Here is a 21581-nt window from a genome sequence, read left to right as displayed (position 1 = left end):
AATATATCCAATTATAATTTTATGAATCTTTTATAATTTTGTCTTTATATTATCGATGTAAATTATTTATTGCTAATTTAAGTAATCATTTACATTATTAGTAAGTAATTTATAGTTATTTTTAATTATTAACATATAAAATGTTAATACTAACATTTTATATAAATCTTTTAATTAATGGTTGAACTCCCGTTTGAAATTTTGAACCAATGGAACTACTTATTACTTTTTTGTCTTTTCGTGAGTAAACAATATGGTTTAATACAATGGGATGAAAAAGGACAAAAAAAAAAAAACGAAGGTCAAATTTGTCATATGAATTGGAGGTTTCAACTCCAGTGAAAAAAAGGGAGGTTCAGTTGCCAAACCGCACTGCACTGGTTTTAACCAAACGCTAGTTGCAAAGTCCGTGAAACCAACTGAAACGTGGGTTCGGTGGCATCCAAAGGCAGCCTGGCCAACTTGTGATTTCGTAAGAACTTAAAAAAAGACAACTAGTCTGTTTCTTTGGAATTCTAGGCAAAATCTAAATCTTGTGATCTTGAGAAATTCTTTCATAAGTTAGACTTTTAGATGTTGGTCGCCATGGTTTTTATATATATTTACATACAGACGCTTTCAGCAGCTTAAGCTTGAAGGTCCTGTAAACCATGACAGTATATATTAAAGATGAAAGGGACAACTCAAAGTCATTATGTCATCAATGGGGGAGGATTCATTGGTTTGACTTTATTAAGGTGGTTGCTCTTTCATCAAATGAAACTGTGATAACCACCATAAACTTCCAACTTTCAAACCATTACGCAATGGATTCTAATTTTCCCATGATATTCTTTTGCGGTTGAAAGTCAGGACTATTATTATAAAGCAAATGGAGCAAGAACCTTCTTTCATGTTCAATTATTAGTAAATAATACAACTTCTGACTCAGTCAATCACCCAAGTTTCTCTGCCATATTTATGTATTTCGTGAGGATAAACTCCCAGAAGAAATGGTTGGAAAAGGTTTTTTTCAGTTGTTTCAAGTAGCAAGATACAATACTGGAAAGAAGAATAAGCAAGCTATACCAAACCAATAACCAAAGCAATGGCAACCACATTGACAATTCTCTAATCCTCCGATTTCTGTTACCATAAGTAAACTTGCAATTACAAGACACGAGATGCCGGGTACAATGTCATCTCGCAATCTCTCAGCCACCCAATCACGTGCAACAACGAATAGGATGAAACGAGAAACTGTTTACAAACAACAGAAATGGTTTATCAAACAGGAGATGTGAAACAGTCATATATTATCACCACATTTGTATTAACAACCAACTGATATGTTAAATTCTTGTCTCTAACCTGGACACGTTTAGGAAAAAACAGGTTTGAAGCAATGGTAATAAATGCAATCTAACAACCAAATTGCCCCCTGCAACATTTGCTGAGAATTTGTTAAGTATGACTCCTATTTCAGTTAAATTTGAGAAATAATATTCTAGTTAAATTCTATTTATTTGTTTCAATCAAACTCTGATTAGTCAAAATTATTTTATTATTATTTAACCTATGAATTTAGTCTATAATTAGGCTCTTTTACAACATTAGAAAATACACCCATTAAGAGATTAGAACTCATAACACTTTTAGAGACTTTTGTGTTTACGTTTTGAGGGTTCTTCATTTTTTGGGTTTCGGAATTTAGTTTTTATCTTCATCTTTGTACTCTTCATTCTTTTGCCATTATAGTAAATTTATCATTGCCGTGGTTTTTTATCCTCTTTAGAGAGGTTTCTTCACGTTAAAATTGTGCATTCAATTTCTCAATTTCTTTCGTTATTTTTACTTGTTCGTTGCTTAATCGGGTCGATCCCCAATAAGTGATATCAGAGCAAGTTCAATTTTCGTAGATCAGCCTGTTCAGAGATGGCAGCAACAAGGGTTGAAATTGAGAAGTTCGATGGTGTCACAAATTTCAATCTATGGCAAGTTCGGATGATAGCAATTTTAGTTTAAACTGGCTTGAAAAAGGATGTTATCGGAAAAAAAAAACTTTAGAATCTAAATCAAACAGAATAGGAAGAGCTTGATGAAAATGCCTTGTCTACAATCCAGCTGTGCCTCGCGAATATGATATTGTAGGAGTTATTGATGGAGATGACCTCATCCGCCCTGTGGAAAAGGTTAGAAACTCTTTATGCGACTAAGTCTCTCGCTAACTGTTTAGTGTTGAAACAACGTCTATTTATGTTTCGCATGAACGAAGGTGAGCTTCTTAGAGATCACATTAGTCAATTCATTACTCTTTTAAATGATTTAAAGAACGTTGATGTTCAGATTGACAATGAAAATCAGGCTATGCTATTATTGTGCTCTTTGCCCCCTTCATACAAGTATTTTAAGGAGACTCTAATTTATGGCAGAGACAAACTCTCGTTCGAAGATGTGAAGGGTCACTTGTTGAGTAGAGACAAACTCGATAATGAGTTTGGTTCAGATAGCAAGGCAGATAATCAAGCTTCCGTTTTGGTAGCATCAAAGAAGTGAGACAAAAGGTGTTACTATTGTAAAAAGTTAGGTCACGTCAAAGCAGATTGTTATAAACTGCAAAATAAAAGAGCCGCTGAGAGTAATGAGGAAGATGTAGCTGATGCTCATTTGGCCGATGAAAGCGGTGATGATTTCTTATTAGTGTCAACGAGCAATAACTCTAAGCTTACGTCCAAGTGGATCCTAGATTCGGGATGTTCTTTCTACATGTGTCCCAATAGAGAATGGTTTTCTACATACAGTTCGGTTGAATGTGGAGTTGTGCGCATGGGAAACGATTCATCCAGTAAGGTAATTGGCATTGGTACTGTTAAAATTAGGATACACGATGGAACCATTAGGACACTCTCAGATGTTAGGTATGTACCTGATTTACAAAAGAATCTCATATTCTTGAGTATTTTAGACTTGAAAGGATGAAGAATCAACATCGAGTTGAGTGGCATTAAAGTATCTTGTGGAGCTCTCGTTTTGTTAAAAGATAAAAAACCAACAATCTTTATATTTTGGAAGGTTCTATAGTGACCGGTGAAATCAGACATCTCTCATCCATTACGGAGTCGAAGTCAACTCGTTTGGAGAAGAGGCAACTTGGTCATAGGACGGAAAAAGGTATGACCGTTTTGTTGAAGAGAGGTTCTCTTTTGGATGCATGTTTTAAAAAGTTAGGGCACTGTGTTCATGAAAATCAGACCCAGGTTAGTTTTGATTTGGCAGCGTACAAGTCGAAGGCTAGAAGTCTTTCAATTTCTAAGCACAAATTTGACTTAGTTAATTCCCTGCATAGTTCAAGATAGGCCCGTGGCGGGCTTTGGCAAAGATGGCATTGTGGAAATATGAGTTAAGGTGGAGATTTGTTAAGTATGACTTATATTTTAGTCAAATTTGAGAAATAATCTTCTAGTTAAACTTTATTTATTTGTTTCAATCAAACTCTGATTAGTCAAGATTATTTTGTTATTATTTGAACTATGAATTTAGCCTATAAATAGGCTCTTTTACAACCTTAGAAAATACACCCATTAAGATATTAGAACTCATAAAGCTTTTAGAGAATTTTGTGTTTACGTTTTGAGGGTTCTTTTTTTTTCAGGTTTTGGGATTTAGTTTTTATCTCCATCTTTGTACTCTTCATTCTTTTTCCATTATAGTAAAATTGTCTTTGCCCGTGGTTTTTTATCCTCTTTAGAGGGGTTTTTCCATGTTAAAATTGTGTGTTCAATTTCTCAATTTCTTCTATTATTTTTACTTATTTGTTGCTTAATCAGGTCAATCCCCAACAGAATTTAAGTAGAATATAACAGTAACACTATAAAGTACAAGCTAATCAATCGAAATAAACTCTGAATAATCCATAAACACCTTAAGATTTTGAAAAGTACGGTGGGAAAACTATTGAAGAGATATAATACTAGGAGGTTAGTCTGCATATGTGATATCCGTCTTGTTCAGTTCATTAGTAATACAAATCTGTAGGGAGAACAAATAATATACAAATGTTTGAATAAGTAAACCACTTAAACTACAGGCAGAGTGTTTCATTCACAGATAATTCTAGAAACGGCTCATTAATAGAACTGAAGACATCTTATACAAAACAGAAATCATGGACAAAGAATATTTTAAATGCTTTCTTATCGAAGTATGACAACATACAAACTATGAAGACAAACAGATCAAACCACTATTTGTGAGAGTTTCTAGACTTTATATTTTGTCCTTTTTACCAGTAAATACAAAGTCCATTTCATGTTTGTTTATGCTAGAATCCTCCATGTTTAGTTTGTTTGAACTTTTTTCATGCTTTTAGAGTCATATGGATTTAAATGATTGTCATATCTGCAGGAGCTCTGTAATTATATTGGTCAAGAATTCCCACTTATAGTAGAAATAGGTTGAGTCCTTTAGTGTTGTTTTACTTATTCGGTGTCCAAGTCATATAGTCTGTGTTACTCCGATTCAGGCACAAGTAATTGGCATACATTCAAATTGTTCCAGTCAGAGGTAGCTTATAGTAATGGACAAAGCTAAACCAATTTAGAATAGTAACAAATTTTGGTTTTGCTTCTAAAGTAAGGTTGATTTACCATCAATTTTGTGCTTATTTTTATTTCCAGCACATTAGATTTCTGATACTAAACCATTTCTCACAATTTTAGTATCCCCAAAATCCTCAAAAGCTTGACCTTTTCTATGTTATCCTTGTCAAAATTTAAACGCTCAAATCATCCCTCAAACTTTAAACCTTGAACACAGAAAAACGTAGCTAAATTAGAGAAACCCATTGCAAGCAAAGCACCAAAAACACAACAACCCCACCAGTTCACCTATGGAACCATTCATTTTAATATTAAAAAGCAATAAAAAAAAGTTATCATAAAAAACTAAAGGGAAACAACTCATATTACTCGTTTATAAAACCAAATTCCACATGTTTGAAACTAAAAGAGGCTAACATTACCAATTCATTTATAAACCAAATGAAAGTGGAAGATAGTTAATGCAATAACATGGAACGTGTTAGGGATTGACCTGATTAAGCAACGAACAAGTAAAAAAAAGCGGAAAAATTGAGAAATTGAACACACAAATTTAACGCGAAAAAACCCTTCTAAAGAGAATAAAAAACTACAGGCAAAGATAGTTTTACTATAATGGCAAAAGAACGAAGAGTACAAAAGATAGAGATAAAAATTAAACCTCGAAAACCTAAAAACCCAAAAATAAAGAACCCTCAAAATGTAAACACAAAATTTTCTAAAAGTGTTATAAGTTCTAATCTCTAATGGGTGTATTTTCTAAGGTTGTAAAAAAAAGCCTATTTATAGGCTAAATTTATAGGTTAAATAATAAAATAATCTAAACTAATCAGAGTTTGATTGAAACAAATAAACAGAGTTTAACTAGAAGATTATTTCTCAAATTTGACTAAAATAAGAGTCACACTTAACAAATCTCCACCTTGACTCATATTTCCACAACGCCATCTTTGACAAAGCCCGCCACGGGCCTATCTTGAACTATGCAGGGAATTAACTAAGTCAAATATATGCTTAGAAATTGGAAGACTTTTAGCCTTCGACTTGTACACTGCCAAATTAAAACTAACCCGAGTCTGATTTTCACGAACACAATGCTTTAACTTTGCAAAACATGCATCCAAAAAAGAACCTCTTTTCAACAAAACGGGCATACCTTTTTTCGTCCTATGACCAAGTTGCCTCTGCTCCAAACGAGTTGACTTCGACTCTGTAATGGACGAGAGACGTACGATTTCACCGGTCATTGTAGAACCTTCCAGAATATAAAGACTATCGATTTTTTTTACCTTTTAAACAAAATGAGAGCTCCACGAGATACTTTAATGCCGCTCAACTCGATGTTGATTATGCATCCTTTCAAGTCTATAATACTCAAGAAGATGAGATTCTTTCGTAAATCAAGTACATACCTGACATCTGAGAGTGTCCTAATCGTCTTATCGTATATCTTAATTTCAGTAGTACCAATACTGATTACCTGACTGGATGAATCATTTCCAATGCGCACAACTCCACCTTAAATCGAACTGTATGTGGAGAACCATTCTCTATTGGGGCACATGTGGAAAGAACATTCCGAATCTAGGATCCACTTAAATGTAAGCTTGGAGTTATTGCTTGTTGGCACTAACAAGAAATCATTATCGCTTTTATCGGCCAAATTAGCACCAACTACATCTTCCTCGTTACTCTCAGCAGCTCTTTTATTTCGCAATTTTTAAAAATTTTCTTTGACGTGACCTAAATTTTTACAATAACGACACCTTTTGTCTCGCTTATTTGATGCTACCAAAATGGAAGCTTGCGTATTTGCCTCGCTATCCGAACCAAACTCATTGTTGAGTTTGTCTCTACTCAACAAATGACCTTTCACATCTTCGAACGAGATTTTGTCTTTGCAAAAAATCAGGGTCTCCCTAAATGACTTGTATTAATGGGGTAAAGAGCACAATAATAGCGTAGCTTGATCTTCATCGTCAATTTGAACCTCAACGTTCTTTAAATCATTTAAAAGAGTAATGAATTAACTGATGTGATTTCTAAGAAGCTCACCTTCATTAATGCGAAACGTAAATAGACGTTGTTTTAACACTAAACGATTAGCGAGAGACTTAGTCGCATAAATAGTTTCTAACCTTTTTCACAAGGCGGATGAGGTCTTCTCCATCAATACCTCCTACAATACCTTTTCCACAAGGCGGATAAGGTCTTCTCCATCCATACCTCCTGTAATACCGTATTCGCGAGGCACAACTGGATTGCAGATAAGGCCTTTTCATCAATCTCTTCCCATTCAGTTTGATTTAGATTCTCAGACTTTTTCCTAATAACAACCTTTTTCTGGCCGGTTTGAACTAGAATTGCTATCATCCTAACTTGCCAGAGATTGAAATTTGTGACACCATCGAACTTCTCAATTTCAAACCTTATTGTTTCCATCTTTGGACGGCTTGATATACAAAAATTGAACTAGCTTTGATACCGCTTGTTGTGGATCAACCTGATTAAGTAACGAACAAGTAAAAAAAGTGAAAGAAATTGTGAAATTGAATACACAAATTTAATATGGAAAAACCACTCCAAATAGAATAAAAACCATAGGCAAAGATAATTTTACTATAATGGCAAAAGAACGAAAAGTACAAAAGATAGAGATAAAAATTAAACCTCGAAAACCCGAAAATAAAGAACCCTCAAAACTTAAACACAAAATTCTCTAAAAGTGTTATGAGTTTTAATCTCTAATGGGTGTATTTTCTAAGGTTGTAAAAGAGTCTATTTATAGGCTAAATTCATAGGTTAAATAATAAAATAATCTAAACTAATCAGAGTTTGATTGAAACAAATAAACAGAGTTTAACTGGAAGATTATTTCTCAAATTTGACTGAAATAGGAGTAACACTTAACAGAAAGAAAAGAAAGCATGAAGAGGGTTGACTCACAAAGCGAAAATTGTGCCACCCCATTGAAAAGCAGATCGATCCCGAGAGGATCCAAAATCCGACTTTGCAAAACTGGAGTACACTTCCAAATTCATCCCTGCCAATCCTAAGCTTCCCATTTTTTTTTCTTCCTTCAATGGTTATCAAAACTTCCAAAGAATATTGCCTTGTTTTTAGACTGAGCTTGGGATATACATTTGGTGGGCGGTTGGTTGCTGCTTTTGGCTCCATCAACGTCGGGAATACCCAAAACCCGAATTCTCTACCCTCTTGACCTTTTTTTTCTTACAACCTCTGTCATGTGGCAGTTAAATATTTGCTACTTTGTAGGAAAAAGTTAAAAAGAAAAAAAAAGTAAAAACAATATTGAACAAATTGATCAAATATATGTAAAAATTTAGCTTGAAATATATATTAAGAGACAAGGATAAATGTTGAATTTATTATTATATCAATTAAAATATATAAAAATCGATGAAAAATAATTATATTATAAGTAATTGATCACTTTCAAAATTATTATTAAAATTTTGATAAGAATTATATTTTTGGAATTTTTTATAAATACCAATTTATTCTATAAAATTTGAGAGACATAGTAGAGGTGGTAAGAAATTTTTATTTCCGAAAGGAATCAAATTTTATGGAAAGTTTCATTTATTAAGTATTTTTAGTAGATTTAGTCAATTTCATTATAGGTTCTGATCATATGTATATATATATTTTATACAATGTCTAAAACTACCCATACCACCTCCCAACTCATAAATGGGAGGATAATGTGCTTCACTATACTCGAACTCACGTCCTCTTGCATTAACAATAATACTCATGCCAATTGAGTCACAAGTTAAGATTTATTAAATAACGATTATTTTGAATTGTTTTTATCAATTGTATTATTAAATTTATAAGAATTGCTACTATAAATCTTAAATTGCTTTGTGAATGTAACATATATAGTTTTAAAAATTAAGAGATAAATGAACCCATGTGTTGGCTTGATGATCAGGATATTTACTATCTTAGATGTGGCTTGAGTTCGAGTTTCGCTAACTATATTACTTTAAATCTTAAATTTCTTTTTAAAAATTGAGAGAAATTAACATCTGAGTTAATAAATTAGCTAATTAAGTACATCATTAAAAATAAGAGTATTTTGCAAGTACATAAAGCAAAATTTATAAATCAACTCAAATAAATGTTTGAATCGAATCCTAAAATATATTATTTAAATTTAAAATAATAATTACTTAAATAAGATTTTAAGTATTTATGAAAATATTTTCAAACTTTATTAATAATATTTAAAAATCATAAAATAAAGTTTATTTGTCAAAATAAGTGTAAAGATTCAAAATCAATCATTGATATGAAAAATAAAAATAAAACTGAATTATAGTAAACGATTTTAATCAAATCAAATCGATAACACCTTTATATTAAATGTATATAAATGTGTGAAAAAAATATAAAGAATTTACATGTAAAGTAAAAGTATATAAAAAGTTAAGTAAGATGTGAATATAAAGAAAAGGCAAAACATACCTTTATAATTTAAATAATAAATATTTATTAAAATTTAAATAATAAATATGCAATGCTAGAAATATAAAAAAATAGCACAAAAATAAATATAAAATATTTAAAAAAAATTTCCTCCTTTCCTTTCCTTTCTTTTCTCCTTTCCTTCCCTTTCACTTTTTTACACCCAAAACGTCAAAAGTAATTAGATAGAAAAGGACAGGTGTATGAGTGGGATTATAGGGGTGAATGTTCGATTGAATCGAGTGAAAATTTTTTGAGTTAATCGAGTTCATAAGTCTTATTTTATTATTTTTAACTTTATTTTTATTTTTTTTAAATCGAGTCGAATGAAATGAAATTCGAGTCGAGCCGAATCAAGTGAAATTGTTCGAGTTAAATTAAAAAACTAAACATGCCAAATTAAAATATTGTTATAGTATAAATATATTCATGTTAGAGCACATAAATTTGAAATCATATATATTTGAAAATTTTTTCAAAGAAAATAATAAAAACTAAGATAATTTAATATGATAAAATTGAATCTTTAATTAACCTATTTAGGTCTCCAAAATTATTATTTTAGAAAAATTTAAAAATTTAAAAATTATTTATATATTTTTAGAATTTTTATATTTTAAAAAATATAAATTTTAAAATTTTTATAAAGATTTTGAATTTTTAAAAATTATTTTGAATTACTTTGTAATTTTTGTTGAGAGAGAGGCCAATTTGCTCATTTTCAAAGTTGACAGGGACCAAAAGAGTATTTACACCAATTTGTTATTCGAACTATTCGAGTTATTCGAATTATAAATTTCAACTTGACTTGAACTCGAAACTCGATTCGATTAACTCGAAAGTTGAAATTTTTTTCAATTTATTTGGATCAAATCGAGTTTTTGATCATTTTTAATATCGTTATTTTTTAAAAATGTATATTTGCTAACTCTGCTCATTTAAATATATTAAATAATTTAATGTGATATATTCATTTTAATTTAGTTGTATATGGCTTTATTGTCACATGATTAAAATAAATAAATCACATAAAAGGAAAAGAAAACAAGTTGATCTCATAACTAAAAATATAAAATTGGAAATTAAAAATAAAGGAGGTTAAAGAAAAATAAATTAATTTAAAGCTTTGTAGGAAAGCATTGGAAGGTAGAAAGTGGGAAATGAAGGCCATTAAGTAGTTGAAAGCAAATGAAATTGATTTCCACAATGGATACGCCCATGCCAAACCCAATCATCATTTAAATCACTATTTCTAGATTTCATAATCTTAAACACACAGCTTTATTCATAATCACCATTATTCAGGTTTTAGACTTTCAAATTAAACATTATATTCAAAATTTGATTATAAAATTATGTTTAATTTTATCTATATTTGTAAATGACTTTAATTTTTTTTAAATATATGTATATGGTTTTTAATTTAAAATTTAATAATTTTATATATTTTCATTTATTAAAATTATATATATGCAACTTAACATTTATTTATGTTTTCATAATAGTATTATATACTATTATAGATTTAATTTTATGTGTTATAAATTACATAATATAATATATTACAAACTTAAAAAAAAAATCATGTCAGGCTCGGGCCTTGAATGTTTGAGTTCGAAACTAGTGCGTATTTTAAATGAGCCTATTTTTTTTTGTCTAATCTTATTTTTTGAACTTAATATTTTTTTTTCCTCAAACTCTCTTAAAATCCAAATGAAGCTTTTGTTGGGAAATATGTCCATATTGTAGTAAACATGTAACTGTTTTCTATGTTTTTGAACGATGAATAAATAAATAAAGTTAATTTCACATTTTACTATTATGTCTTTTGTGTTTTTGTCTTTCATGTTTTGCATACATAGCAAAATTATGACAAGAAAATATTAGTTCATTGATTACCTAAGTTCAAACTGATGATAAGTGGCATTGTAAGAACGTTTACATTGCGAGAAAGACATAGATGTATTCCCGTAATCCCGTAAAAGAATCAAAGTGAGCATTTGATTCAAATACTTAGAATGATTATTATGTCTTCTACAATTCTAATTGGAGAAATGGCTAGTCTTGGTTATTGGAGCAGTTGACTCTACGAGTAGAGACATAGATGTATTCATTGGAAGAATGATACATTGGACTAGACCCAAGATGAATTAATTCTAAACCCGTTTGTGAATTAATTCACTCGTGATGTTCATGGTGTGATTTACCTAAATACTGAGTTAGTAATTGACCATGCGTATGTAACCTATGTGCTTTGGTATAAGTGGAGGCTTATGCCCTAAAGATGATCGAGCCCATAGCTGGTATGTTGAGCATCCAACAACGATCCTGAACTCAAATATGGTGATGTTTATTTCTTTGTGTATTTTTAAAACTTTTTTAAAACTCAGTGGTATTTCTATAATCCGAATATTTAAAAATAAAACAATAAAATATGTATAATAAAATGTCAAGCACAATTGAACATTTAAAACCATACGATACTCAATTATCATCACTTTGCTATATATAATAGCTTTCCACATTCAATTCATGAGTATATAACTCGTGTATTCCATGTATTTATAACATATTTCGTATTATGTTTTCAATTCACTATCGTTTTTTACATTCTATTTTCAATTCACTATCTCATATTCTTATTCTTAGCCCAAAGTAGATTTTATAGAACACACCGAATATACGGAACAAATACAGAGGTGCATTATTATGCACTAATGAACAGAGAGCACTGAAGTGCTATGCAAAGAGCGCAGATGTGCTAAACAGAGAGCACTGACGTGCTAATAATCAGAGAGCACAGATCTGCTAAATAGAGAGCACTGACGTGCTAAATATCAGAGAGCGCGCTAGAGTTCCTTAATGGCATGCCACTAATATCCCAGTAGTTTTAAATTCCATCTTTTTGGGTATTAAAACTGAATTTTATACATATAAAAAATAATTCAATTATCATATTTGCACAATTTCACATTTACACATGTATATTCATAATATATATTCCACTTTAATTCAACCAATATAATTTCATCACATATCAAGACAATCCATTTCAATTGTAAAACACAATAATTCTCACCTCAATCACTTACTATAACATTTAATCAAAATACAAAAATTAATAATTAGATTCGGATCATAGAAATACAAACCAGGAATTCCGAGCTATTCCTCGTCGACTATTTTTTTTTCCCTTTTTAGTCGAGAATTCCGGTACAACGTTAGCTACGAAATTAAAACAATTAAAAATCATCAATACAACACAATTCAATCTCACTTTAAATATTTAAATTTTTACTTAATATTTGCCTAAATTTCAATTTAGTCCCTAAACCGAGACTAACTTTTATTCTCAAAACTAATTTCATATTTTCATTCCATTCCCACTTTAAACTAATTTAACTCTCTAATTTCACCATAAATTCCTAATTTTGAAATTCTCTCAATTTAGTCCCTATTAATTCAAAACTTATGTTTTATTTTACAAATCAACCTTTTACTAACTTCTAACTTGAAATTCAATCAATTTAACCCTATTTCATCAATTAATTCAACATAACTCATGTCTAAAATCAACTATCTTTCAAAATTTTAACATAAATCATGACATATTTTGTTCTAGAACTCCAAAAATTCAAAAATTACAAGAAATGAGATTAAATTGACTTACCAATTGAGCTTGGAACTTCAAAACCCCAAAATTCCCTTTTCTTTCTTTCCTTTCTCCTTCTCTGTTGCGTTTTTCAATTCTGTTTCTTTCCTTCTTTTCTATTTGTTTTTTTATATATATATATAATATAATATTATAATAATATAATTAATATAATACTTATTTATTAAGTAAATAAATATAATATATATTAACAAAATATCTCAATATTTCTTTAGTTATGCCGTCTCAACTTTAGAAAAAGGCATAATTGTCTATTTGGTCCTTTTAACTTTTCTTTAATCTTTAATTAAACTTTTATCTCTATTACAATATAATCCTTTTCATAATTAACCTTAATTTAGACAAATTTACTTAATTAAAACTTGATTAACTACACAACCAACTTCGTAATATTTATGATAAATATTTACGAGTCCAATTTACTGAAATGGAGTCTCGGGAATTTTTTTTCAATTTTATCCTTTTTAATCAATTATCCACCGAAACGTTAAAATTTCTTAACGAAACTTTAATACTACCCTAATGGCACTCCGTAAATATTTTTATATATTTACGGCTCAGTTAATAATATCGAGGTCTCGATACCTCGTTTTCGACCCGATTTACCTAATAATTTCTTTTAAATCACAAAATTCAGTAATTCAAAAATATTTCTAAAATCACGCTTAACTTATAATTATTAATTAATAATTTTTTCTAACTTTTTCATCGAATTTAGTGATCTCAAATCACTGTTCTGACACTACTGAAAATTGGGCTGTTACACTACGACTTTGGAATTAATTTAATTGAGTCGATTTATTCAATGTTAAATTAAATTAGGCGATTGTGAGAATGGTTCAACTACAGAATTTAGTGAAAGAATTATCTTGGAAAATCTAAGTGATTTTTGAGAAAATTAATTTTGATCAAGTAAAATTAAATTAATCAAATAAATTAAAATTAACACGATGTTTTTGGAAATTAATTTTCAAGTCAGAAAACTGATCAAATAGGTAACTAAACTTGAAAATTGGGCTCGAGAATCCAAAATTGAGGCTGAGACCCAAAAACTGGTCGAATCAAGCCTAGTATGTGAAATCGAGCTGACGGTCCAATCGGTGGTAGGATCGAATCGGCCGGGCCATCACTAGCTCGAACAGAACTAGCTTGGGGTGTCGTGAGGGTGTCGCACCTGCGATGGCACCATCAGACACGACAGTGTCGACGACTACAACGATGACATTCTGATGGTTGGCGGGTGGTTCTTCAGTGATTGAGCAATGGAGGAATCGCACTTCTACTGGGACTCTACCAAATAATTTGATTTCAGATTAACTATTCCAAAAATAATATTATTTTAATAAATTTAATATTAAATTAAATTGAATACTTATCTTGATAGTATTCTATTAATTTAATATTAAAGTGATTATTTTAATATTAAATTAAATTAAATTTTTATTGTCATAACGTTGCCTACATAAGAGTACGGAGACCTAGTAAGCAAAGCTAGACACGAAGGGACTAAATTACGTAGAGTCGCCACTAAATTAGGGCTAGGTTGGTTAGCCACCTATTGTCTAAAAATCTAGAATTAATATTACGGAAAAATCCTAACAATCTAGACTCGATCTCATTACCAAATACTGGGTTTGGGAGTACGGTTACGTGTGGGGAAGGTTATAGCAACGCCTATCCGGGATAGTCCTACGGGATCTTAAGAGCTAGATTTTTTATTTAAGCATATTAATTTCTTAATCTAAGTTAAAATCTTATGGAAATCTTAAATAAAAACTCTAAAGGAAGCGCCTCCGGTTTACTTGTAGTTCGATTAAGATGTGTTCACCAGACTTATCTAATTTGAAACTTAAATTAGTGATTTTTACTTTTAACGAGAGCCCTAAAGGATACCTAAATAATTTTAGTAAAATGCCTTCAATTCCTAAAATTAATTCTATTTTAGAATGCTAAAAAACCCTAGAAATTACCAATGAATTAAGAAAATATTAAAATACATCTACAACTTATTCGATCTTTTATTATTATTATTATTTTAAAAGATTTAATTAATAACGCTGAACCTATCAAGATCTTACGAAAGTATCCTATGTCGGGTTTATGATTTATCTTACTTTAAAGTTCTTGATCTAAGATTTAAATTAATCAAAACCTAAAATAATAAATCTTAAATAACATTTATTAGCTTTCTTAAAAAGTTTCTAAAATAAAATATTTAGAAAGACCTACTCATGATTTACAATTCACCTACAAAAATCTTTAGTTTTAATCTTGAATAAAGTCATAAAAATATTTACATATTAACTTAAGATTCTAATCCTATACGATATTTAAAACTAATTTAAAACCTAAAATAATATCTTACATATTATTTATAATTTTCTAAGGTAAAATGGTAGGTAAGATCTTAAGGACTAACCTAAATCCAAATGTAAAAACCTTATGGTTTCATTAAAATATAACACCTACTTAACTAACTTCATGTTAACAATTATAGGATGGAAAAATGACCTAAAATTCTCTCTTTTAAAGCGAATAGTAATAAAATAGGAAAATTAATTAAATTGGCAAAAGTTAATGAAAAGTTAAAACTCTTTCAAAATGATAATAAAAAAATTAAATAAATGAAATAAATAAGACCTTAACATGATGATAATAATAATAACAATAATACACCTTATTCATAATACAATAAAAGAATCAAAGTAACATAAATAAATAATATTAAAATATATGTAAGGGAATGCGTAAAATAAATAAATATAAATAGACATGAAAATAAATAAAAGCGAAATAAGCATAAATAAAAATTATACAAGTATGAATAAATATAAAACATTAAAATAAAGTGCACAATTAACATTAAATATATAATGTATAAATGCAAGTGAAATGGAAGATATAAGTGTAAAATATTTATTAAAGATGGAAGCAAAATGACATAACTTGATTTTAGAACTAAAAGATAAAAAATGTGGAAGACAGAGGACTGATGTAACAATTAATTTGCTTTTAATTTTTAAATTTCGGATTAAATCGAATGTTTAAAAAAATAAAAGGGTTACGAGTGTAAATAGGCCAGAGAATGAGGGTGGTACTGCAAAAAATAGAGTATTTTTTGTAAATTTAAAAAGTAAGGAGGGTGAGAATTAGAGGTGTCCATGGGCCTGAGCTTTTTTCCAGGCCTGGCCCGGGGAAAAAAATATGGAACCCGGGCCCGGCCCGTTTTTTGATTAAAATTAAAATTATATTTTATTAAAATTAAAAACAATTTTTATTAAAATTAATTGTTATTAAAATTATATCAAATTATATTTTTTTGTACCAGTCAAAACATTTTGTAAAATCTAACATTTTGTTAGTAAAATTATTAATTGTTAATTGTATTAATTGTTAGTAAAATTATCAAATTATATCAAATTATTAATTGTTACTACCAGTCAAAATATTTTGTAAAATCTAACATTTTGATAGTAAAATTATTAATTGTTACACCAGTCAAAACATTTTGTAAAATCTAACATTTTGTTAGTAAAATTATTGCTTGTTAATTGTATTAGTTGTTAGTAAAATTATCAAATTATTAATTGTTACTACCACTCAAAACATTTTGTAAAATCTAACATTTTGTTAGTAAAATTATTAATTGTTAATTGTACTAATTGTTAGTAAAATTATCAAATTATATCAAATTATTAATTGTTACTACCAGTCAAAACATTTTGTAAAATCGACATTTTGTTAGTAAAATTATTAATTGTTAATTGTATTAATTGTTAGTAAAATTATCAAATTATTAGTTGTTAGTAAAATCTAACATTTTGTATCAGTCAAAACATTATGAATTGAATTAAATTGGTATAAGTATGTATTAGTCTTGAGAGAAGCATGCATTTATCGCATCTAACTACTTTGTTCGAAACTCAGAGCTATGAGTATAGGCCTTGACTAGTTCTTTTTGGCCCAAATTTACAGCCCAGATTTACAACCTGATTACAACCTTTGTAATATCAGTAACAAACTAACAATATTCTCGAATCTCCCATAGGTAGTTCATTATTCTCAACTCTCAACCTCGGCTATTAATGCCAACTCCCTGGCCATCATTGCTATAAGTCTAATTTTATCACTTCCAATTCTATCCTGTCACCTAAATTTTATAACAAAATATTTAAACATACTTAATTTTATAGCAATAAACAACAAACCATAATATTCATACATTAATCCATCAACATATTTAATTTTATAACAAAATATAAATTGTAAGCTAAATTAAAATTTAAACATTTAGAAAGAAAGTATCTTAAAAAGTAACTGAAAGGATCCATTGTTAATGATTTCTTAAAAAATTCAAACGCATAAATTAAGCAAAATACAACGAAAATACAGTAAATTAAAATCTGCTAAGAACACATAGACAAACTTCTTTACCTTGAATGAAATTCAAACTGCATAAATTAGAACATGTGTATTGCCAACACATGCTAACTCAACTGAAATTCCAAATCAAGATTATGGCTTAAATTATGAATTAAGCAGAAAAGGTAATAAACTGGAAAGAAAAAGGATGGATTTGAGTTACAGAAGACTAGGTGTTAAAGCAATGTTGTTGCAGCTGGGCCGGTATGGGAAACTAGAATGAAGAGCGATGAGTTTAGAGGTGGAATCAATGTTTTCAATGGAGAAGATGAAGATGAAGAACAAGAAAACATCAATGGTGATGGTGATAAAAGATTGTAGAAAGGACAAAGTGTCGGTGGTAGCAAGAGAAAGACTTGGAAAAATGAAAGCTTTGATAGCTTCAAGAAGAACCCAAATAAGGTAGTAGCTAAAGGAAGATCCATGGAACATTGTAAAGATTTGAGCTTGGCTGTTGTTGATAATGGGATTAAGAAGAAGAGTCCGGTTCAGGTCAAGAAAGGAAGATCTGATGGAAATGAGAAAAACCCAATTCTTATGAGGAAGCAAAGATCTCAAGTTCATAAAAGGGCTGCAAAAACATATTCAAATAGAAATGAAGATTTGGGTTTGGATTCCATTGAAGAAAGTGAGAAGAATCCAGTTGAAACAAACAAGGTTCAAATATCTCTACTAATGGAGCCAACAGCATAATCTTTGGTGCCATACATCTTATGAGTGCAAGAAGCAGTGATTATATTTAGAACTACTACATCAATCCTCTAGTTAACAGAATCTATACACCCGATCAGTTCTCTGATATTCTCATAAGATCCTACACTACTTTCATTCAGGTATCATTTAGCATTTGTATTTACTTATAGGGGCTATTATGTTTGTTGAAAACGCTTATGAGGATCACGCAACTTTTAACATATATAATATCTAGAGAGATTTCTTGCCACAGACATTAACGAATAAAATTAGCTACATTATTACCCAAAAATCAAAATAATTAACATAAAAATTCATATGAAGTTATGAACAATTGAACATTAAAGAATAAACAAACGGTTTACCTTAAATACGATTTTGTTGGCGATTCGGGAATAAACAAACCCTTAAATGCTTGATTCTGGAATTGGGTGGAGGACCGGAGGTGGATCGGTGGAGGTCTTGACGGTGGAGGTGGATCGGTGATTTGGTGGAGACAGGCAGACAGCTTGATTTTGGAATTGGGAAAAAAAGAGAGGAAGGCACGATAGGGTTAGGGATTTTGGAAGACAGACTGTCGGGGAAGTGAAAACTAAAGCTAAAAACTTAAAACTTAAAACTAAAACTAACTAGTATATTTTAAACATAAAATATATATATTTAATATATTTTCGGGCCGTGCCATGCCAGATCGAGCCCAGGCCAAAAAAATTTTGCCCAAGAAAATGGGCCTCGTTTTTTACCCAAGCCCATATTTCGGGCCTATATTTTTACCCGAACCCTCCCAAATTTTGGGCGAGCTGTCGAGTCGGGACGGGCCGCCCGGCCCATGGACGCTTCTAGTGAGAAAAATTACCCATTTTTGGCACCTATCAATGAAAAAAAAATTATTCATTTTTTTATTTTAACCTCATTGTTTCTAAAAAAAAAAACCTCTTCCTCTTTCTCTTCCAACTTCTATGTTGGTCATGGCTCCACAACCGGAGAGCCCTACGACTCTCCAGCCTCCGGTGGTGGAGCCGCAGGATACGGTGGTCAAATTTTTTTTTTTTTTGCAAAATCAAAGTTTTCTTTAGAAAAATCATTATTTTCTTAAAAATTAAAACCTTATTTCAAATAGTTAAAAAAATTAAAACTTTGTTTTAAAATTTTAAACTTTCTTTTAAAATGACTTAAAAAATAGATTTTTATTTTAAAAATCTAAACTTTCTCCTTTTAAAAAAACACTACTTTTCTTAAAGATTAAAGTTTTTATTTTGAAGTAGTTGAAAAAAAATCAAAATTTTGTTTTAAAATTTTAAACTTTCCTTTAAAATGACTAAGAAAAATAAATTTTATTTTTCAAAATCTAAACTTTCTCTTTAAAAAACTATTTTTCTTAAAGATTAAAGCTTTTATTTTGAAGTAGTTGAAAAAAAATCAAAACTTTGTTTTAAAATTTTAAACTTTCCTTTAAAATGACTAAAAAATAGATTTTTATTTTTCAAAATCTAAACTTTCTCCTTTTTTAGAAAAAATACTATTTTTTAAAGATTAAAGCTTTTACTTTGAAATAGTTGAAAAAATCAAAATTTTGTTTTAAAATTTAAACTTTCCTTTAAAATAACTAAAACAAAAAAGATTTTTATTTGTTAAAATATAAGCTTTTTCTTTTTAAAAAAATTAAAACTTTTCCCAAAATCAAGCCTTTTTTTTTTAAAAGAAACCTTTATTTTAGAAAGGGAAGGGAAAAAACGGGATTTGTGGAGGACCGACGGTCCGGAGATGTCCCATTCATTGGAGCCCAAAATTCGATCCCTCATGACATGCCTATGGCAAAAAAAAAAAAAAGATAGAAAGAAAGAAAGAAAAAAGAAATAGAATGCTTGTAGTTGTTATGTTTTTTTTTTACCTTCTTTTTTTAGAAGAAAAATAATGAAAAGCAGCCTTTTTTTTTCTTTTCCTTTCATGTTTATATATTGTTTCTTTAATCTTGCTTTTCGTAAAAAATGATAATAATAATATTTAATAGTAGTAATAGTAGTCATGAGAATAATAATGATTTAGGCATTTGACAGGCCTAAAAAGGAAAAAAGAAAAAAAAGAAAAGAAAAATAAAGGTCTCAAATAGATCAAAACCAAGTGGGTTTCGAACGGCCCAAGAGAGAACAAAATTTAAATGGGCCCCCAATCGAGCTCGGACAAAAACTGGCCCTCTTTGTTCGTGGCTTGTGTAGCAAGGAACGTACAAAGACCTAGACACCTAACCACTATCAAATCCCACTCATCATCGCAGTAAAAGAAATAACAAGTTTTTGCAATTACTAAAATCAAAACAGATCAAAACATATTACATTATCCAAAAACTAGATGTAATGAAATCTTTTCTGAATGATCAATTTCTTTTATCTTCATAATCCTCCAAGGCATCTCATATATTTTTTTTGTCTTTTTCCTTTTTTAGAAATCTCTCTAGACTACTCATTTCTGAGTTTTCACCCTAGAGTTCATCTCCCTCTTTTATGTTCTTGAAGATGTTCATAATTTCCCAATGATTAACTTCTTGATTTGAACAAACATATTCGATCAAAATGGTCTTTTAAGGGTTGTAACGTGGTCTGAGGGTTAAGGGTCAATCAGAGAAAGGTTTTTTAGGCTAAAATATATATTATGTGAAAGGGTATAAAAACCATGAGGAGCTATTTTGAATTTTTGATTGCCCCTTCCATCTCTCAATCACTTTTCTTCGCTCTTACTCCTTTCTATTTCCTTTCTTTTTTGTTTCTTATTCATTTTCCTTATTTTTTTTCTAAATGAAATCAAGATTTAGAATTTCACTTTCATTTTTCATGATCTTTCTTGTCAATCCATGATGTTCGATGGATGACTTTAATTAGGGTTTAGAAAGAAGATACATTAGGCTCAAATGGGGTAGCAAGGGATATAATTTTCTCTAAGTGACGGGGAGAACAAAAGAATGCCATTTATCATTTCAAAATATGGTTAATCTCATCACAAGGTCTTTCTTGGGAATGTGTCCATCTTTTCAATTTGGATTGTGCATAATCTTCATCGATCTATACCCAAAACATCACAAAATGTCCTCCAACGTGGAAGGTGATCCTTCGGCAAGGGTCAATTTTGAACAAATAAGATGGCCCAAAGTGGTTAACAGAGGATGAAATTTTCTTCAAGTGAAGTATACTTCAAAAATATCCTTTACTTCGAACATGACCAGCTTATTAAGTAATTAACCTTAAAGAGAATGTAAGATTCCAAGGTAAAACGTAACCTCAAAAGTGATGCAAAAAGAAAAGCATAACAGAAAAATTCAATATTACTTAATGAGGATAACCCTTTAAGAACAATCAAGCTTAGTTTTTAAGCAAAGTATTTTTTTCATTGCATCAGAATTTACAGGGTTCGACATATTGTCTCTGTCCATTTCAGCGAGAATCAATGCTCCACCAGAGAAAGCTTTTTTCACCACATACGGTCCCTCCCATTTTGGCATCCATTTTTCCCAATAATCATGAACATATGGCAGAATCTTCTTCAGTACCAGATCCCCTTCTCTAAACTGCCTTGGTTACACCTTCTTGTTATAGGCCTTCATCATTCTTTGCTGATACAACTGGCCATGACATAAAGCTGATAATATATTTTCCTCAATTAAATTCAACTGCCCGTATTTCTCTTGTACCCGTCCAACCTCCTCTAGTTGCACCTCTCTTAACACTCGT

The 21581-nt window shown here is 29.9% G+C and overlaps 1 pseudogene; it reads right to left on the bottom strand.

Annotated features, from left to right (window-relative positions):
• Positions 1-1021: 1021 nt before the first annotated feature.
• On the bottom strand, positions 1022-7618 carry LOC128035426 (cold-regulated 413 plasma membrane protein 4-like; annotated as a pseudogene).
• Between the last annotated feature and the right edge of the window lie 13963 nt (positions 7619-21581).

This window comes from Gossypium raimondii, chromosome 12 (assembly GCF_025698545.1).
Source record: "Gossypium raimondii isolate GPD5lz chromosome 12, ASM2569854v1, whole genome shotgun sequence".
NCBI lineage: Eukaryota > Viridiplantae > Streptophyta > Magnoliopsida > Malvales > Malvaceae > Gossypium > Gossypium raimondii.
The sequence above is the reverse complement of the archived record's forward strand: the minus strand, read 5'-3'. Positions and strand labels throughout refer to the sequence as shown.